This window comes from Macaca mulatta, chromosome 9, assembly GCF_049350105.2.
Source record: "Macaca mulatta isolate MMU2019108-1 chromosome 9, T2T-MMU8v2.0, whole genome shotgun sequence".
Classification (NCBI taxonomy): domain Eukaryota; kingdom Metazoa; phylum Chordata; class Mammalia; order Primates; family Cercopithecidae; genus Macaca; species Macaca mulatta.
In genome coordinates, this window is record NC_133414.1 from 838,100 (window position 1) to 860,052 (window position 21,953).

General features: G+C 41.2%; 1 protein-coding gene across 50 annotated transcripts in view; it reads left to right on the top strand.

Moving 5' to 3' along the window:
- Positions 1–464: 464 nt before the first annotated feature.
- Positions 465–21,953, top strand: part of ZMYND11 (zinc finger MYND-type containing 11) — a 117,396-nt gene continuing 95,907 nt past the window's right edge. For 14 of the 50 annotated variants that reach the window (XM_015146319.3, XM_077945254.1, XM_077945256.1 and 11 more), the window contains exon 1: positions 1,424–1,528. The gene's annotated coding sequence lies outside the window, so the exon portion shown is untranslated. 50 annotated transcript variants of the gene reach the window in all.

Here is a 21,953-nt window from a genome sequence, read left to right on the forward strand (position 1 = left end):
TCCTACAACGCTCTCTTCCTAATGATTTTTCAGGTGGGGACACGTGTCAAGACGCCCAAGAGACACCTGAAACCCGGGGTAGTGCTGAACCTTACTTACATTACGTTTTCTCCTACACATACCTGCCTATAATAAAGTTTAATTTGTGAGGCACAATGAGAGATTAACAACACTAATAATAAACCAGAACAATTATAACACTATACTGTACTAAAAGTTATGAGAATGTGGTCTCCCTGAAAACACCTTGCTGTCCTGTACTCACCGAATTTCAGAGGAGAGCACTCTGACTGACAGGTGTTCCCCGACTCCCAGTGGCGAAAGGTCCTTCGGGAAGACAGGTGAACACTATCAAAATACGCTTATCTCCGAACCTTTCTTAAACCACAGTTTTAAGGGATCGTCTCTGATTAGGTCTAGAATTCCTCTCCATAGAAGATAACCTACTTCTCGCGCAAATCTGCAGTGTTCTTGCAGGGCTGCTGATGGGTGGTCCTGTTCTTTTCGCAGTCCTGTTTGCGCGGAGATGGAACGAGGAACTTAGCGTATACCACTCTTTTTGACGACAGGAGTAAAAGGCTGTTCAGACTACCCGAACAATGTCGTTAAGGGAAGCACTCGTACTTCTCAGACTTCGTCGTTCCGGACCCCGCGAGCCCGGGGCAGGCACCAGGTCCACCCGGGGCTGAGCCGCCGCGGCGCCTGACAATGCCCCCTCGCGCCCCGGCCTCGGCGCCCGCTCCCGGCTCCAGCGCGCCTGCACGTACGTAGCCTTCACGTGTGTGTGGATACGGAGTGCATGTGTGGAGACAGAGGAATATGCTCCAACAAATTTCGGATAGAAGCGCCGAGGACAGGACGTGGGGAAGGTAGGAGCCGCGTGCACGGCTCCGGCCCCGGGCGGGAGGCGGCCGCAAGCCGGGCCGGCAGCGCGCAAGTCCGGCGCCAGCCGCTAGAGCCCCCAGTGCGCGGCCCGGCCGCGGGGCGCCTCGACCCGACACAATAAACTCCGAGGGCCGAGGGGCCGGTGGGGCCGAGCGGCCGCCCCGCGCAGCATCGCCATGTGAGCGGCTGCCGCGGCCTCGCGGGGACCCAACTTTCCCGGGCGGCGGCGCCCAACTTCCAGCCGCCCGCTCCGGCCCCGCAGGCCCGCGGCCCCCGGGGGAGACGCGACTAAGTGCGGGCGGCGGGGCCCTCCCGGCCCTCACCCCGCACGCGGCGCCCCGGCCGCCTGGCCTCCCTCGCTCTGGCGCGACCGCGGCGTTCTCTGAGGTGGAGTATTACAAACATGGCGCCCCTCGAGCCCGGAGCCCTTCGCGCGGAGCCGGCGGCGGGGTCCGGGCGGGGGGAGCCGGGGAGGAGGGAGGAGGCCGGCAGGGAGGAGGAGGAGGCGGCCTGAGCGTCCCCCCCGCCCCCCGCGCCCGTCGCCGGCTCAGGCCCGAGAGGCGCCGGGCGGCGGGAAGGAGGCGGCACCGGAGGGGAGGGCCGGGCGCGGCGGCGGCGGCGGTGGAGGAGCCGGAGCATAATGGTGGGGAAAGCTCGGCGGCGGGGCGGCGGGGCGGGCGGGGGCGTCCGTGGAGATGGCGCGGCCCGCGCGGTGGAGCCTGCCTGGCCGCGGCCTCTGGGGCGGCGGCGGCACTAGCGGGTGCTGATGGTCGCTCGCCCGCTCGCGAAGGGCTCCGAGCTGCCGGGGAGCTTTGTGGATGGCGGGCCGGGCCGGCGGGGCCTGCGAGGGCGGCGGCGGGGCCTGCGGAGGCTGCGGGCCCGCGCCCCCTCGCCTTGGGCGGCCGCGGAGGAGGCCCCGGGATGAGGCCCCGGAGGACCGCGCGGGGCCTGCTCGGGCCGGGAAGCCGCGGAGTCGCGTGAGCACCGCCCGCCGGGCCCCATGCCCCTCTTTCGGTCAGGCCTCCTGGGCCCGTGCGCAGTCGGGGCCGGCGGGGAACGCGGCCCCGGGCGTGTGGCGGGCGGAGAGGAAGCGTTTGTCGCGCGGCATGTCGTGTGCTAGCCCGGGAGCGGCGGGCAGGGCTGGCCCCGAGGCCCGGGGCGGAGATTCGTCGGTCCCCCGGGGCTGTGAGCGACCCCGGCAGCGGCGCCGCCGCCTCAACAGGTCCTCGCGGACCTCCGGGACAGTCCTGCGGGGTCCGCCGCCCTCCTCCCACCCAGAGCTCCGGGGAGAAGCTGCTGAGGACGCGGCTGGGACGAGGGGGGGCGCCGGGACCCGGACTTTCACTTGCAGTCTCCCCTCGCGCTTTTCTCCCGAGCCGGGAGGAGGAGGAGCTGGCGATGTGTGCGCCGTGCCTGATGTCTTTTGCAGAGTGACCGCCGTACCTGTTTTATTCGTGTGTACCAGGGCGCGTTGTGCTGTGCGGTGTCCTATGCGGTGGGTACGCAGTACCGGGGATCGTATATGGTGTGTACTCTGTGTCATATGCAGTGTGCTCGAAGTACCCGGTGTCGTACCAGGTATCATACACGGTGTGTACATGGTATCTTCCTCACTTAGACTGTGCACTCAGTCCCCGGTATTTTGTGCAGTATGTGCATGGTACCCTGCTGCCATATGAGGTGTGTGTGTGGTACTCCGTGTCATATCCGAGTGTGTATAGTATCTGGATAGTATTGAATATATTTACCTTACCTGGTGTCACATACAGTGTGTATGTAGTACCTGGTGTCATATATGCTGTGTGTATAGTATCAGTGTCATATACTGTGTGCACACAGTACTTGGGGTCATATATGGTGTGTACATAGTATCCTTTCACACTGTATGTGCAGCACCCAGTGTCATATACAGCCCTTACGCAGTTCCGGTATTCTGTGCAGTATGTGCAGGGTACCGTGCTGCCATATGCGGTGTGTGTGCAGTATTCAATGTCATATACATTAGGTATATAGTATCTGGTGTCATATACAGTGTATATACACTACTGGTGTTACCTATGTTTTGTGTATATATATGGTGGCATATACAGTATGTATACATTACCTGGTGTTATATATGGTGTGTAGGTAGTACCCAATGTCATATGCCATGCATATATAGTACCCAATGTCATATGCACCATGCATGCACTATCCTTGTCACAGAAGCTGTACCCAGTGTCAGATGCAGTGTGTGCCTAGTACCGAGTGTCATATGTACTGTGTACACAGTACCCACTGTCTTATCCAGGGTATGTAGTACCCTGGGTCATATACGGTGCGTACATGGTATCTGGTGTCATGAATGTCTGTGAGTCTGGAGGAGATACCCAGGTGGCCCATTCAGGGCCCTGCTGGTAGGAGGGAGTGGTGCAGGTTGGGTTTTTAGGGAGGTCTAGAACCCTTGGTCTGCCTCACTTAGGTGTTCTGCATCCTACAGTAAGCTGAGTCATATGGAGGCAAGAGCATTCTTTAAAATAATTTAATCTGTTTGTTCAAAAGCAGAAAGTAAATGTTTACTTGTTTTCCTCTAAACCGAGAAATATAGTAATTTTAGCTTAGTAATTATGGTGTGCACAACGTTTTCAGATTTTTGAGGTTATTGATTTTAATTAATGGTTGGGTGTTATCAGGGAGATAGTGTTGGTTGTACTTAGAAAGTTGGTAGGCAGGGTCATCTTTGTAGTTTTTCTGAATGTCTAATTTTTACATGCAGGAAAAAAATATGAAAGTAGAGGCATTTAATTTGCCTTGTCTTTGACTAAGTGGCACAGGTTACATTATAGTTGTTATTTTTGGTTGACTCATCTTTATAAGATGACCAGGCTAGAGAATCAAAGATAGAGGATATGGGATGTGATTATGACAGAATCAAAATATTTGTCTTGCTTAGCTCTGTGACTTAAAGGATTTCTGTATTTCACATGGTGCTTTTTCCCCATAGAGATTGCTCATATGAAAACCAAATCTTCCTTTTACAGTCTCTAAATTGGACAATTTATTTTTGCAATTACCGTTTGTGAGGTGTTTAAATAAATGTACATGTACAAGCTTCCAGCTTCACAAAAATAAATCAATTACAATGTTAAAATTTAGTTCTTTCATTCATACTGAATACCATTCTGTTGGTGTTTTTTTGTTTTTTTGAGACAGAGTCTTGCTCTGTTGCCCAGTCTGCAGTGCAGTGGCACGATCTCGGCTCACTACAACCCCCGCCTCCCAGGCTCAATCAGTTCTCATGCCTCAGCCTCCTGAGTAGCTCGGACTACAGGCGTGTGCCGCCACACCTGGATAATTTTTAGTATTTTTAGTAGGGATCAGGGTTGGGGGTGGTTTGCCATGTTGGCCAGGTCTCAAAACTCCTGGCCTCAAATGATCCACCTGCCTTGGCCTCCCAAAGTGCTGGGATTACAGATGTGAGCCACTGCACCCGGCCCTGTTGGCATTTAGAATGGATGTCATGCATGTTTCAATGAATGACATATGTTTATCTGGACTCTCGTCCTTCATCCTTTGGTAACCCTCCCAGTTTTTCTTCTTAGGGTTGTTACAGTGGTGTATAATAGAGGCATTCATACCCTTTGGCATACCTTAATTGAGACACTACTTGGACCTAAGAATTTTAATACTTGCAATAAAAGTATCAAATGCTGCTGTAACTTGCTTACTTAAAGCCCTAACCTGCTGGTGTCAGATTTTCGGTAACTTTCTTGTCCTTCAGTTGAATTCTACATGGAGGAAAAAAAAGAGAAAAAAGAGTTAGCCTTATGATAGTTAAAACTTTTCACTGTTTGAAAACCTTAAATTGGATTTAACACTGAATTTTCTTTTTTCTTTTTTTTCCTTTTGTTGAGACACTCTCGCTCTGTCGCCCAGGCTGGAGTACAGAGGCACAGTCTCGGCTCACTGCAACCTCTGCCTCCTGGGTTCAAGTGATTCTCCTGCCTCAGCTTCCTGAGTAGCTGGGATTACAGGTGCCCGCCACTATGCCCGGCTAATTTTTCTATTTCACCATGCGAATCTTAAACTACTGGCCTCAAGTGATCCGCCTGCCTTGGCCTTCCAAAGTGCTGGGACTGTAGGCATGAACCACTGTGCCTGGCCTATCAATACTTTGATGAATGATATTATTATTCATTTATTTTAATTCATTTGAATAATACAAATAACTAAAATACACTGTGTGAGAGTTCTTATTATAACCATTGGTTTTACGTGAATATTTTTCTTTTTTTCATTTCTGGCACTATGTCCATAACTGCTTCAGTTTGTATTTTCTGTATTTCCTTGAAGCAGATAGACTTTCCGAATAAAGGAGAACTGGTGTTTTCTCTTCATTTGATCTTCATTAAAACCTCACCAACATTTCTACTAGGAATTCAGCATATGTGAGTTTAATTTCTACCAATATCTCTTACATACTTTCAGTTACTTGCAGTGCCATTATCAGGTTTTCAAAACAAATGTAAATCTGCTTTGATACAGTGATTTGTGCAGATATTAGTGACCTGGAGGTTGTTCTTCAGGTTTTCAGTGTTTTGTCTTCTCTTAGTCTCGACTTTTGAAATAGTTAGTAGCTACAATTTTATAACATAAATGAGGACCGTAATAATAATATATCATGTATTGTCTGTCTACTGTATATCAGCCACTGTGCAAAGTTACTTACACGTACACTCTCCAACTTAAACTTACACATAGTCCTTTTTTTTTTTTTTTTTGAGATAGGGTCTTGCTTTGTTGCCCAGGCTGGAGTGCAGTGGCGCCATCTCGGCTCACTACAACCTCCACCTCCTGGGTTCAAGTGATTCTCATACCTTAGCCTGCCAAGTAGCTGTGACTACAGGCAGGAGCCACCATGCCTGACTAATTTTTGTATTTTTAGTAGAGTTGGGGTTTTGCCGTGTTGGCCAGGCTGGTCTCAAACTCGTATATATCTGCCTGTCTTGACCTCCCAAAGTGCAGGGATTATAGGCATGAGCCACCACGCCGCCCGGCCACACATTGTCATCTTAAAAGCATAGCAGTCAGTCTTCCTTTTAATTATGGAAGGTTCACCTTGTAGCACACTTTAATCACATCCTATCCCAGACACACACACACACAGAAACACACGAGAAGTGGATAGATATTTTTTGAGACAATGTGATTTATATAACATAAAAGTTTGAGAGTCTCTGGGATAAGAGGTAAATGATAGAAACGAAGATAGTGTGAGGGAGAGAAGAACCCAAATCAAAATACCCAATACAGTAGTCTTTTTGAATAATCATGGCTTAGTTACGGTTTTAAAAACATATGCAGAAATGATTTATTGCTTAAGGAAAGATTTTGTGTGCACCTGTTGTTACTGCTTTTCCACTAGAAAATCCAGAGAGTTATTTAGTTTGTATCATGGAAATGCTGTACAAGTTTTAGTATCACAATTATTTGCAAATGCAAAGAATATGTAAAATAAGATTTTTTTTAGTGTTTATGTAATCCATTATTATGTCTTAGGACAGAACTTTGGCAAATTATTAGACATAGATATTTAACTCAATTCAATAAATAACCTAATTAGATATTTAATCTTTCGTTGCATATATATTTTTCCTGTTCAGTAACTTCCCGATTTTTATCTCAGGTTTCTTTTAAAGAGAATTTAGCATATTGGAAAATATTTTCATAATTAAAGTGCTGGGTAAATTCTTTTAAAATGTGTTCAATCAGATAGTAGAAATACCCTTAGTGCACATACTTAAGTTATTCACACTATTAATTGTAAAGTTACAGTTGCATTGAGTATGTGACACATTTCATTTAATATGGTAACATCTGCAAATGTCCAGAATGTTTGCTCCATAAATGTCTACAAGTTTGCCCACTTTTATGTAAAACTAAAGAAGTAGAAATGACAAAAGTAATAGAATGCTGCTATATCAGAGTTATAAAGGAATCATATAGAATCTTCGATCTGTTTGTTTTTCAGAGATGAGAGGGATATATTAACAGATCACATTAGCTTACACATTAATTGGAAAATGTGTTTTGCTGAAATACAGTATTTTCATTTTTCTGTAAACTTAATATTTAAGTATAGTAGGTAAACTAGTTTTACATCAGTGCGTTTATAGTTCAAGTTACTTCATAATTCGTTTTATAAGATCACACTAAAATATTGTATTTTCATATAAGGAGAATATAAGCAATTTTAATATCTTGACCTCATTTATTAATACATTGTTATTTATTGAAACTCTGCTATGTGTCATACTCTTCTTAGACGCTGAGGCGAGAAAGATAAGATGGCTCTCGCCTTTGTAGAGTTTACAGTTCAGGGTAACACATTTATTGAAGCAAGCACAGTAAAATGTAAAGGCAAGAGGACTGCTTGAGCTCAGGAGTTTGAGGCTACAGTGAGCTAAATCAGCCACTGCACTCCGACCTGGGTACTGTAGGACAGTGAATGAATTAAGATAAGTCGTATTTGAGTTAGGATTACTTGCAAAGTCTTAGCATTGATGATTTAAAATTTATCCTGATTTGTAATTTTGAGATTTTACTATATTAACAACCTGAGGGTATTTAAAAGCAACTTTATTATAATTGGTAACTTTTAAAGTGCTCTGTTGAAAAGTAGAACTGTATTAAATATCAAACATATATTGTGTTCTCCAGATATTATCTCAGCATTTAAATGAAAGGTAGATCCAAATTAAATTTGTAGTTTTTTGTTCTCTGCGGTTTGGTCTGCACGTTATGTTAAGTAAATTTAAAATATAGGTTAAGAGCAAAGGATATTCATTCCTAATTTAAGCATTTATCATGTGAACATGAAAGATACTAAAATATTCAAAGGATTTCTGTTGAGAGCTTGTCATATAATATTAGCTCTCATAACTAGGGTTAAAAAGCCTATTTTTAAAAATTGGGAAGATATTGTGGTTTATAGCAAGATAATCTGATTTATATACATTTTAATTTGGCTGTACACATTAGGTCGCTTTACGAGTCTACTTTCTAAACAGTTTTTAGGAAGCTGGGTTTAATCATGAAAGTTGTTTGTGGCAGCACCATTTGTGTTATTTGTGTTTTGTTTTGCTTTTAGACACGGTCTCATTCTGTAGGGAGTGCAGTGGTGAGAACTCTGGTCACTGCAGCCTCCACTTCCTGGGCTCAAGTGATCCTCACAGCCTCCCCAGTAGCTGGAACTACAGGTGTGTGCCACCATGCCTGGCTAATTTTTTGTAGTGATGGGGTTTCACCATGTTGCCCAGGATGGTCCCAAACTCCTGAGCTCAAGCGAACCACCTGATTCGATCTCCCAAAGTGCTAGGATTACAGGTGTGAGCCACCTTGCCCGGCCTGTTTTTTCAAAGGGGTCACTTTTTGAGTGTCTCACATACTAGGCAATTTTCATATCCTGTTTAGTCCTCACAAAAGCATCATGAGGGATGTGTCATTGTAACAATTTGTAATAAGCGAATAGACTCAGAAGGGTTAAGTTACTGGTGCTCAAGGTCGTAGAGACATAATCAAATTGGTCTGAATTCAAATGTATGACTACCACACCTGTAATCTGCTATGCTGCTCTGTTTCCCGAAAACCCATCAACTCCTTAAATCTTTATAGTGATATACCTTCATTTTCCCAATGCACTTTTATAAGTGCAAAAGTACGTAATATTAACAAAGTGTAAAACTGTGTACCACTGCTTATAAAAGCAGGAGGTAGAAAGACAGGAGTATTAGGAAACTCCGGGCAATCAAAACATTCTATTTATGAAGTTCTGGTTAATGCCTACTCAGTGGTAATGACAGCTAGTAATCTGAGAACAAGCATAGATAATTGGTTCATTTTCTTGCTTGTCACTATGGTAGCTCACATTAGGAAGATAACTTGGTTCAGGGACAGGAGCACTGGAGGCGGGGCACCTGCAGGTCTTCATTTTAATACTTACATAATGGAGAAAATTGTTTGAAAACATTTGGAATTAACTCAAGTATTCTTGCTGTCTTGGAAAGGGAAGTCATTGTCTTGAGGTTGTAACACTCCCCCTACTGGATAAGTTCAATTTGGATTCAGATAGCTAATTTCTTGAAAGCTGTATTAAATGCTAATTTCTTGAAAGCTGTATTAAATGCTAAGGCTTCAGCATTCTGTTGGGTATGTACTGTCATCTAACATAAAATAATACCATTTTGTGAGAAGCATATGGTTAAGAGAGAAATAATCAAGTGATAGCACCCACAGATTGAGATCATCCTGACACTCATCAGCAGTGATGCTGCAATGGAATAATTGAGGGCTAAGCATGAGGGAAGCTCTCTCAACTTTTGAAAGCTATTATGAATTTTTTAGTTTTCTCTTCTTGTAGAGTCTTGATTTATCTGCCTCTTGCTTGTTTTTCTATCTCGAAAGTATGTCTGACAAATGCTGTTTTAGAAAGCAGGTCCTTAATTTTCTATTGAATTTTGACATGGAGCCCTTCCCCAATTAATGTAAAATATATCTACTTTCACTGTCCAGTTCTTGCAATACAAAAAAAAAAATTGAGAAAAATTTGTTTGGGCCTTCCATTGATGTCAAATTTAATAGGTTTTGAGAGGAGGTTATTTACCATTAGAGATGTTGTCTTTTTAAATTATAAATGATATAAGTCTACAGTATTTTTTCTACTGTACTTGTAATTTGGCATTTTCTTGTATGTTTAGAAAAAATCAAATTTAATATTAAAGTACCAGAGATCCTTTATTTCACAATACTTATTTTACCAGTCTGCACATGTATGTTCTACAATTATAACTTAACGAAGCCTTTTACTTGTGATCAATATTCATGTTGGATTATTTCAGGTAAGAAACTGCCATTTGAGGCAGGGTCAGGTGGCTCATGCCTGTAATCACAGCACTTTGGGAGGCCGAGGTGGGCGAATCACTTGAGCCTGGGAGGCAGAGGTTGCAGTGAGCGGAGATCCTGCCACTGCACTCCAGTCTGGACAACAGAGCAAGACACCCTGCCTCAAAAAAAAAAAAAAGAAACTGCCATTTCAATCATTTTAAAGTTAATTTTTTAATATTTTTAGGACTGTTCAAATAAAAATAATATTAGTCTCAGTTATTTTCAAATGAATTAAAAGCTGAACAGCCAGCAGTCCAATTTAAAGTTAGACTTTCCACTCATGCTGAGGAAAAATTCACTGTCGTTGCAGTCGTATTTGTACCTCATTTATCTATTTTAATTTAATTTTGTTTTTTAACACAGAGTCTCGCTGTGTTGCCCAGGCTGGAGTGCAGTGGCACCATAACCGCCATAACTGCTCACTGCAGCCTCGATCTCCTGGGATTAGGGGATGCTCCTGCCTCAACTTCTCGAGTAGCTGGGACTATAGGCGCGTGCCACCACACCTGGCTAATTTTGGTACTTTTTTCGTAGTGGGGAGGGTTTTCCCATGTTGCCCAGGATCATCTCAAACACCTAGGCTCAAGTGTTCTGCCCATCTCGGCCTCCCGAAGTGTTGGGATTACAGATGTGTAATCGCCTGGCCTATTTTTTTTAAATAAACTGTTTAGAATTTTAGATGACAGTGTTACACAACTCACATTAGGAACTAGGAGTGAGTTAGCATAGTGGTTCTCAGTTGTGGCTGACTGAGCATCTGAATTCCTTTTTTTTTTTTTTTTTTTTAACAAAAACATTAAATCAATCTCAGGGGTTGGGTCTGGGCTCTAATTTTTTATTTATAGATATAAAATGTATTTTATATATAATATATGCAGACATATTTCATTAGCTTTAGGTGCAAGTGGTTTTTGGTTACATAGATAAATTGAGTAGTGGTTAAGTCTGAGATTTTAGTGTGCCCATCACCTGAGTAGTGTACATTGTACCCAATATTTTAAAAATATTAAATATTGAAGAGATTTTTAAAATCTCTTACTCCTCTTCCACTCTTCCTCATTCTGAGTCTCCAGTGTCCATGATACTACTGTGTATGCCTTTGTGTACCCATAGCTTAGTTCCCACTTACAAGTGAGAACATGCAGTGTTTGGTTTTCCATTCCTGAGTTATTTCATTCAGAATAATGGCCTCTAGCTTCATTCAAGTTTCTGCAAAAGACATTATTTTATTGATTTTCTTTTATGGCTGAGAGTATTCCATATGCATATATCACTTTTTCTTTTTTCATTTATTGGTTGATGGGCACTTAGGTTGGTTCCCTATCTTTGCAATTGTGAATTGTGCCACAAGAAACATATGCATGCAGGTGTCTTTTTGATGTAATGAGTTCTTTTCCTGTGGGTAGATGCCCAGCAGTGGAATTGCTGAATGAAATGGTAGATCTACTTTTAGTACTTTAAGGAATGTCCGTGCCGTTTTCCATAGAGGTTGTACTAATTTACATTCCTATACATTCCCATAAGCATTCTCTTTTCTTCACATCCATGCCAACACCTATTGGTTTTTGACTTTCCGATAATCACCATTCTTGTGGGGGTAAGGTGGTATCTCACTGTGGTTTTAATTTGCATTTCCCTGATGATTAGTCATAGTTAGCATTTTCTTACGTGTTTGTTGGTTATTTGTATATCTTTCTTTGAGAAGTGTCTATTCATGTCATTTGTCCACTTTTTGTTGGGATTTTTTTTCTTGCTGTTTTGAGTTCCTTGTAGATTCTGGATACCAGTCCTTTGTCAGATGCATAGTTTCCAAATATTTTCTCCCATTTTGTGGGTTGTTTACTCTGATGATTATTTTCTTTACTGTGCAGAAGCTTTTTAGTTTAATTAGGTCTTGTTTTTCTTTTTGTGGCATTTGCTTTTGGGGTCTTAGTCATAAATTCTTTGTCTAGGCCACTGTCCAGAAGAATTTTTCCTATGGTTTCTTCTAGAATTTTTATGGTTTTTGGTTTTAGATTTAATTCTTTAATCCATCTTGAGTTGATTTTTGTATAGGGTGAGAGATAGGGATCCAGTTTCATTCTTCTATGTGTGACTATCCAGTTTTCCCAGTATCATTTATTGAATAACGTGTCCTCTCCCCAATTTTGTTTATGCTTTGTCAAGGATCAGTTGGTTGTAAATATTTGGCCTTATTTCTAGGTTTTCTATTCTTTTCCTTCCTATGTGTGTACTTTTATATCAGTACCATGCTGTTTTGCTTACTATAGCCTTGTAATATAAAGTCAGGTAATGTGATGCCTCCAGATAATAGTTATTTTGCATAGGATTGCTTTGGCCATTTGAGCCATTTTTTGGCTCCATATGAATTTTAGGATTTTTCTCTATTTCTATTAAAACAATGTTTGTATTTTGATAGGAACTGCATTGAATCTATAGATTGTTTTGGGCAGCATGGTTGTTTTCATGATACTGATTTTTCCAATCCATGAACATGGGATGTATTTCCATTTGTTTGTATCATCTGTGATTTCTTTCAGTAGTGTTTTGTAGTTCTTCTTGTAGCGATCTTTCACCTCCTCTGTTAAGTATACTTCTAGAGTTTTGTTGTTGTGTTGTTTTGTTTTTGCAGCTATCATATAATAAAGGATTGAGTTCTTGATCTGATTTCTCAGTGATACGGTTTGGCCATGTACCCCCCGCAAATCTCATCTTGAATTGTAGCTCCCATAATCCCCATGCATTGGGGGAGGGACCCAGTGGGAGGTAATTGAATCATGGTGGCAGGTTTTTCCCATGCTGTTCTCATCATAGTGAATAAGTCTGGCGAGATCTGATGGTTTTCTTTTTTTTTTTTGAGACGGAGTCTCGCTCTGTCGCCCAGGTTGGAGTGCAGTGGCCGGATCTCAGCTCACTGCAAGCTCCGCCTCCCAGGTTTACGCCATTCTCCTGCCTCAGCCTCCCGAGTAGCTGGGACTACAGGCGCCGCCACCTCGCCCGGCTAGTTTTTTTTTTATTTTTATTTTTAGTAGAGACGGGGTTTCACTGGGTTAGCCAGGATGGTCTCGATCTGCTGACCTCGTGATCCGCCCATCTCGGCCTCCCAAAGTGCTGGAATTACAGGCTTGAGCCACCGGGCCCAGCCGATCTGATGGTTTTCTAAAAGGCAGTTCACCTGCACAGGTTCTCTTGCCTGCCATCATGTAAGACGTTCCTTTGCTTCTCCTTTGGCTTCCGCCATGATTGTGAGGTCTCCCCAGTCATGTGGAACTGTGAGTTCATTAAACCTCTTTTTCTTTATAAATTACCCAGTCTCGGGTATGTCTTTCTAGCAGTGTGAGAACGGACTAATACACTCGGCTTGGTCGTTGTTGGTATATAGCAGCACTACCAATTTGTGTACATTGATTTTGTAGCATGAGACTTTACTGAATTCATTTATCAAATCTAGGAGTCTTTTGGAAGAGTCTTTAGAGTTTTCTAGGTATATGAGCTTATCATTGGCAAACAAATAGTTTGACTTTCTCTTTTCCAATTTGGATGCCTTTTATTTCTTTTTCTTGTCAGATTACTCTGACTAGGACTTCCAGTACTGTGTTGAATAGAAGTAGTGAAAGTAGGTATCCTTGCCTTGTTCTAGTTCTTAGGGGGAATGCTTTCAACTTTTCCCCATTCAGTGTGATGTTGCCTCTGGGTTTGTCATAGATGGCTTTTCATATTTTGAGGTATGTTCCTCCTATTGAGCTGTAATTTTTAAAAGGAAACAGTTTTATTTTAGCTTTTCAAGTTTCAAATTTTTATTTTTTGAGGTGGGCAGAGGTATATGTGCCTTTTTAAATATTTGTTTTTGGAGTAGCGTATATAAAATGTTGTACCCTGGGACTTTTAGCTCCAAGCCTCAGGAATTCTCTTTCAAGAATCAGATCCATGAAGTTCCCTTAAAAAGATGATAATTAAAATAACCCGAAAAATAAATGCATCCTAGATGAGAGCCTTAAATCTTTTTGGATTCCTCAAACATGCTACTGTATTGCCAGAGAAAATGGATATAGAAGGTATCGTTTATTGATATTCCCTGATGGTCACAGATATAACTATAATCATAGGTAAATGCACATTAGATCTTGAGATACGTTATAGTCAGGATATGGGCTGCCATCCACTTAGAATGTCTGGGCATTCCGGTAATTTGAAAAACAGCAATACCAAAGTGTTCCTGCCTGTCCTGTAGCCAGCTCTCCAGGATGTCTCCTAATCCTGATAGGCATCCCTGGGACAGTCAGATCAACCATCTTGGGGTTATGTCTTCAGTCAAGTGAGACCACCCGAGAAGGTTTTTCAGGCTTTGCCTAGGTCTCTGGCTAGCCTCTTCTTTATCCCTGATGTTTATCTGGATTTCGGGTGATTATTGATGTTCCTCCAGGCTAGGGGTATTATTTCCACGTACAGATGGTTCTACAGGTCTGTCCGTCTACAGGAGGAGATGAGAGTCTCTAAACTAGTGTCAGAAGAGTGTGTCTTAACTTCCTTTGCTCTGGGAAGAAGCCCTTGAGGTGTAAGACTCACTGTGGCTCCAACCCCTACTGTCCAATATTTGCATTCACTCCTTAGTAATTATATTACTCACACTAGGGTTTTGAGGCTTCACAGGTATCCCAGGACCTAGGCAGTGCCTGATAATTTCCACAGGTTTCTTTATTTTCTCTTTAACATAGTGTTCATAATTCTTCACTGATTCCACAAAAGCCAAGATGCATGGCAGGTGGAGTTTTAGGGAGTGACCAGGTAAGCCTCCCTGGGCTTGGTGCTGACTGTCGACAGGGTGCTCACCAGGGCCTCATCAGGGCTCTTCGTTTGCTCTTCTGATGGTGCAGCACAGCCTTGTCCACCATTGGTTTTCCACTGGTGTCAGTGTCCTTACTGTCTTCCGGGTTAGACCTCAGGTGATAACACACAACGTCTGTGTTTTTAAAGTGTGCTAAGTCAAATTTTCTTAAATATACATAATTTTGTGAGTTTTAGATTACCAGATACATTCAAGAATTATATTCTTAATTGCTGCTGTGTTAGAATTGCATTTTAAAGACAATAATTTTATGAAATTTGAACTTGAAGAATAAAGTGGAAAATGTTACACTAAACTTTGTGAATAATAGGAAGGGAGAGGGTCTGATGTCTGACTCATAGAAAGTAATTGACTTTGAAAAATACGAATTTTCTGAAAAGAAAGGCTGAACTGAAACTTGACCACTCCAGTCTCTGATCTCTTTCTCCTCAGCTCAGTGAGACCACAGGCTCCCTTCGGATCTCCATCCATGCACTGTGGCCTGGGAATTGCTGTGAGGCAGAACGCTGAGGTGGTGGTGGTTATTATTATTGTTATTATTTGAGACGCCCAGGCTGGAGTGCGGTGACGCTATCTCGGCTCACTGCAAGCTCCGCCTCCCAGGTTCAGCCATTCTCCTGCCTCAGCCTCCCGAGTAGCTGGGACTACAGGTGCCCGCCACCACACCCGGCTAATTTTTTGTATTTTTAGTAGAGACGGGGTTTCACGGTGTTAGCCAGAATGGTCTCGATCTCCTGACCTCGTGATCTGCCCACATCAGCCTCCCAAAATGTATTATTATTTTTTAAATATGGTTTACTTTTGAAAGAACAATACAATAGTAAATAACTACTTAATACATGTACTGTTAATAATATTTTCATATTAAATTCTGGGTATGTTTTAGTATAAATGGGCACTAATTTTATACTTTATCAAGTCTCACACTTTAAATAGACATTATATCACTTAAGAGAAGGGCAATTCTGTTGTGGGAGTGGGGAGGAAAGGCTGAAACAGAGTCTAATGAAGTACATTATTTCTACACTTCTTTCTCTTCCTTTTTAATGGAACCCTACCCCTCAGATAGAGTGGCCACTAGTTGCTTTGACCACTCCATCTTCAGAGATTGCAAGGCAGAAAGTTTGAGAAATGGAGTCATAAGTGAAGGAAATAGTTTGGCAGGATTCACCCCAGTTTAGCCTGAAAGTGTTAGGAATGGATGTGAGCTGGCCAGCACCAAGTCTAAAACCTGGCAGATTTTAGAGAATCTGTGCCTCAGGCTGTAGCCATTTTTAATGCTGATGAGATGGGATTATTCTAGAAAATATACCTTCGGAAGTCACAATAATTAATTTATTTATATATTTTAGTTTCCTGGACACCGACTCTCCTCCCCCTTCTCCCCAAAACCTGTGTTTACTCCTAGACCTCAGAATCCTTCTTCACCTAGTGCCCTAGACAGTCATTACACATCCATTAAAAATGTGAAATGTGAGCAGACTTAATTGGCACCCCTTTTCAAGATTACAAGAAACATATTTTAACCAAATTAAAACTCAAAGTACTTTAGAAAGAGCTATTATATTGCAATAACCGAAATATTTGGTTATTTAGCTATAGAAAGTGCCAGATTTATTGGCACACATTGTCAGTGTCCACTGTTGGCCATGTCTACTGTTGCCTGACACTTCACGATGTGTAAAGTAATTGTGAAATTTTAATTTTTTATTTCACATTTAATGAAATATTTTATATATTTTCAAAGATACAAACTTTGAGAACTATATTCATTCAGTAAGACGGAGTCAAAAATAAGACAGAAATGTGTATTTTCGAAACCAGAATTCTGTTGCTCAAAAGTTGGACATCAGCCTGAAGTATGTTGTGATTGTGGTGACATGTGGCATCAGAGTGAGTGCCAGGAGCTGTTCTTCCCGCGCATGTCTTTGCTAGATTTGATCTAAAAAGTGGCCGTATAATTCCCTAGTTCTTTTTCCTGTTGTTCATTCATGCTAGTAATATGTATATAGTCAGGTAAAGTTTTCTCCTTCATTGTGGTATAGTCTCTTTTGCATGGAATGGCAAATAGTTGAGGGTTTAAAAATTATGGTAATTCCCATGTAATCACAATGTAAATAATGGAAAAGTTCAGTGGCAAACCTTTTCTTTGGTCTAACTTCATGAATTAATTAAAACGTGATAATTTCAAAGATAAATGTATTAGGAAAAAAGAGAGGTCAGTAGAGGTTGAGATACCACCTGAATTGTTGTCTGTAGTATTATGCTATTATTAATGTGTATAACATATAAACTATTGCGTTATCCTACCTTTTAAATTCATTATTAAGCAAGATGTGTAACTTGTGGTGTAAGCTATTTGTATAGGAACAGATTGAAATTTCCTATTGTCTCTCTGCCCTTGAATACCTTTAGCCATGGTACTGATGTACTGATATGTTCTCTAGGTAATTCACATTCCACCAGTTTTGAAGTACAGAATTGTTATTTGCTATTTTTGTCAGATATGAAGCTTACTATTATACAATCTGCAAATTATGACAAATCTCTCAAAAAATTTGAGAAATGAAACATTCTGGTTAAATTTAGCACAGACTAGTATGATTGCTATATAATAAGTGAATAGCCAATTAAAATGAATATTAATAAAAATGTTTACATATCCTGTTTCTTCAATTTTCAAGTTCCTAGTAGACAGTGATTATGTCATTGTAATTAACTTGTTAGGAAATGTTCTAGCAGATGACAGGATCACAGTAATCCCTGATCTACCATGCTGGTAATTATTCAAAGTTGGCTGTCTCAAACTAGAAATATCACAAAAAGTTTCCATTTTTTAAAAATCTACCTCTGTTATTGGCATACATTCTATTTATATCAGTAACATCTACAGAATGTTTATTGTATGTTACAGAAATGGCGATTCAAAACATTTAAAAAGCAAAGATTACATACTTTATTATAGTTGAGTCTCATTATTCACCGTTATGCACTGAATTGATGAATGCTGACCTGTTGCACTAGGGGAAATAGTTTGGTTCCTGTGAGCCTCTAGTCACAACATTTTTATAAACCAAAGTGCCATTTGCATTAGTTGGGTTCATTTACCAATGTCCTTGTAAAACAAGCCAATTTCTTCCATGTAACCCATTCCCTCTGTAACCTTTAGCAAATATTAAAAAATTTCTTTTGCAGCCTCCTGATCTGCAGAAACTGCCTTGCCTTCAAGTTTAATGGTTTCATGCCATACCACCTTTTGAACATGAGACAGCCAGCACTAGCCAAGAAGGGTTTAACATTTTCCTGACCCTGTGTAAAGAGATCATGAATTTCTTTGGCTTTCAGCTTTACAACATTGCTGTTCACCACACTTGCTGTTTAATTGATCATCATCCCATGAATGCACAAAGTTAGCCACTTTTCTATAACTTCATCACATGCTATAGATGTTACCGTAGCACTTTTGGGAATGGCCTCAGACACAGATGAGCGCATTTTCTTTTCATTTTTCTGGGTGTATCATATTGTTGAATCATTGACATTGAACTCAAGGCCAGCATTACTATAATTCATACCTGAACAAAAGCTCATCTAATACATACATATGTGTGGTGTTACAGTGTCTCTGTAAGGCACATCACAGCCTTCTTGCACTTAGGAACACTAGCACATCAGCATTACACTTGGGGGCCACTATAAACAGCAAAATCACAACAAAAAGCACAAAAAAGCGAAAAACCTGGCGTCATAGATCTCGAGACGGACGCCTGTTATTACAGCATGAGAACTGAAACGAGAAGGCAGAGCATGGTCGCGGGGGTCCCAGCTGGGAGTGTGCATGCTGGTGACTCAGTTGTCAGCTGCTCCGTGCATTTCTGTGGTCATATGATGTCAGAACACCATAAGGATTGATTTTGGGATTACAAATAATTTTAGCAAGTAGGAACATTTGCAAATACATAATCTGCAAATAATGAGAATCGATGTAGATAAAATAGCTACAGCTTTTCTATATGAGGATTTTATATCTTTTTAATAGATACAAAGATTTTAATAGATATAAAGATAAAAACATTTTCACATCTTTTAATATCTCATTTTATTAAAAAGTCAATTTTGTACTGAAATTTCATGGCTACAAATGAAATATAAGAAAATTTCTCTTATTTTGTCTCCCATCCAAGTACTAACCAGGCCCAATCCTGCTTAGCTTCCAAGATCAGATGAGATGAGGCGTGTTCAGGGTGATATGACCGTATTTTGTATTCTATTAGTTGGACATCTTTTTTTTCCATGTAATTTTATCTCTGTTTCCAACCTAGGCAGTAGTGGCTTAGTATATAATATGTTTTTGGTGTATATGACTTTAAAAGAAGAATCAGTGTTTGGCTTTTGGCTTTGGCTTCCCCCCCCCCCCCAGCACAAAGCATCTCATATGGTTAAAAAGAAAGTGAGATTTTTATGCTGAAAAATGTACTTTTTTGGTATGTAGCTTTAAAATTTTATGCTGAGAAAAGTGTATGCAAAATCTTGAAGGAGAAGATGGACAAATTTAACTACATACAATTTAAAAATGAAAAACCCTGTTAACAAAGAAGGGAACTGGAACTATATTGGCAACATAGATGATAACCCAAAGGATAATACTCTTATGGTATATAAAGAATTTTTAGCTGGGTATGGTGGCCCACACCTGTAATCCCAGCACTTTGGGAGACCAAAGCAGAAGGATATCTTGAGGCCAGGAGTTTGAGACCAGCCTGGGCAATATAGCGAGACCCCATCTCTACCAAAACAGCAACAACAATGAGAAACAGAAAAAGGAATTTTGAAGAATCATTAAGAAAATAGCAAACAATACAGTGGGAACACAAGTGGTACTTTTCTAAAGAAGAGCTACAAACAAAAAAAAAGGTTTTGCTTGAAATGATGTTTGGCTTCACTAGTAATTTTTTAAAAAGCAAATTAAGACATGGTATGATTTTTGCACTTTTGGTTTTGGCCAAGATTAAACCAAGACCAAAAATCTAAAAAGATTACCTATTAGCCATAATATTTATAATTTAAAAACTCACACCCTTATTCAGAGGGGAGCTTCCACCCTCTTTTACCGTAACCAAAGAGGTCCTCTTTGGGAGACTGGCTGTCGTCATGGTGATGTATTGACGTTTTGGTGTACAAGAGACTTAAACCAGTTCTAAAAGGACAAGGGAATCCTTTGAGAAACCTATATACAGTTACTGGGCCATCGAGTGGCAAACCTTGAGGGAGGATATAGAAAACAACAAATTTCAAGCACAGGAGTGCAAAAGCCTGACCATTTAATTTACAGCAGGGATTTTTCAAGTCTGGTGGACTTTACCCTGCAGGGGCTATTTGGCTCTGTCTGGAGACAATTTTGATCATCATGCCTTGGAGGATACTATAGGCATCAACTAGGTCAAGGCCAGGGAAGCCACTGAGCATATGATGCACAGGATGGCCTCACAACCAGGAGCCACTGGCCTCAGATAGCTCCAGGGTTGAGAGAACCTGCTGCAGAGAGAAACAGCCCCTGTGCACCTGAGTCGATTTTTCTGTATTGTTGCATATGATGACCTTGGGGAGTTAGAAAACATGTTTGTTTATACTCTGTTTAAGCAGATATGGGCATTTCAAACATACGTTACGGTTGCAGTCACATCTTAAGAAATTTTTAATGCTTAAAGAAATCACTTACTTGGAAAATTTATAGAATGTATCTTTAAATTGGGATAAATCAAACCTTACTGTATTTTGGTGTTTTACTTACACAAAGCACATAACTAAAACTTATGGATGGTAGATCCTTTTCCCTCTGTTCATGTGATTAATTTCTTAGCATAAATATGCTACATGCTTTAAAGTTCTAATCACAAAGATATTATATACTTTAGCTTAAAGGCCCTTATTAAGTAAAAACAAAACAAAATAACTAGTTCCCTAACCTTCAGATAATGTGAGGACCATCAATTTGGAAGTAAACTAGTGGAATATATTCATTTGAGAAGTAACATATTTGTGGAGTGGAGAATTTCAGATCGTTTGGTCTGAGTTTTCATACATATCCAGGTCATGATTCCAAATACTTATTTAATAAAAACACAGAAAAAGAGCCACGTTAAAAATACAAACAAAATGAGGCCGGGCGCGGTGGCTCAAGCCTGTAATCCCAGCACTTTGGGAGGCCGAGACGGGCGGATCATGACGTCAGGAGATCGAGACCATCCTGGCTAATACGGTGAAACCCCGTCTCTACTAAAAATACAAAAAACTAGCCAGGCGAGGTGGCAGGTGCCTGTAGACCCAGCTACTCGGGAGGCTGAGGCAGGAGAATGGCGTGAACCCGAGAAGAGGGGCCTGCAGTGAGCTGAGATCCGGCCACTGCACTCCAGCCTGGGTGACAGAGCAAGACTCCGTCTCAAAAAAAAAAAAAAAATACAAACAAAAAATACCTTTGTATTACTTAACTATTTTCAATGATCTAGGCACAGATCTCCTTACTGGTATTTGAGGACTGGCAGTATAGGCTCTCTTACATTCTTTGATATTTCTGATGGCAGACAAGAGGGTATTAGAAAGAGTCAAGTTTGTTTTTTTAACTGAATTTTACAGTTAACACTTGTTATTTTTATTGATAAATTACTGTGTACCATAGTGAACTTTTGATGCCTAGGACTTGGCAATTTCAGGAAAATAATTTAGATTTAAAATATGGTAAAATGTTAAGTTGTACCATAAAAGGTTTATATTATTCTCTCTAGTATATTTGAAAATTTCCATAATAGCTTTTTTTATTTTTGTTTTTGGAGACAGAGTCTTGCTCTGTCGCCCAGGCTAGAATGCAGTGGTGCAATCTCGGCTCACTGCAACCTCCGCCTCCCAGGTTCAAGCAATTCTCCTGCCTCAGCCTCCCAAGTAGCTGGGATTATAGGTGCATGCCACCACACTTGGCTAATTTTTGTATTTTTTGTAGAGACAGGTTGTCACCATGTTGTCCAGGCTTGTCTCAAACCCCTGACCTCAAGTGATCCACTTGCCTCAGCCTCCCAAAGTGCTGGGATGACAGGCATGAGCCTTTGTACCTGGCATAATAGCCATTTTTAAAAGTTAATAATTAACAGTAATGAAAATGAAAGCACACATAAGCTACTTTCCTAGAGGGTAGGGGAGGCCTCAAGGAAAGGAAGGGCAAAAATCAGGAATCCTGGTTTGGAAATTCTTTATAATTCTGTGTAAGTTCATAATTTTAATAGACACTATAAAAATAGTCCTCTGCTGA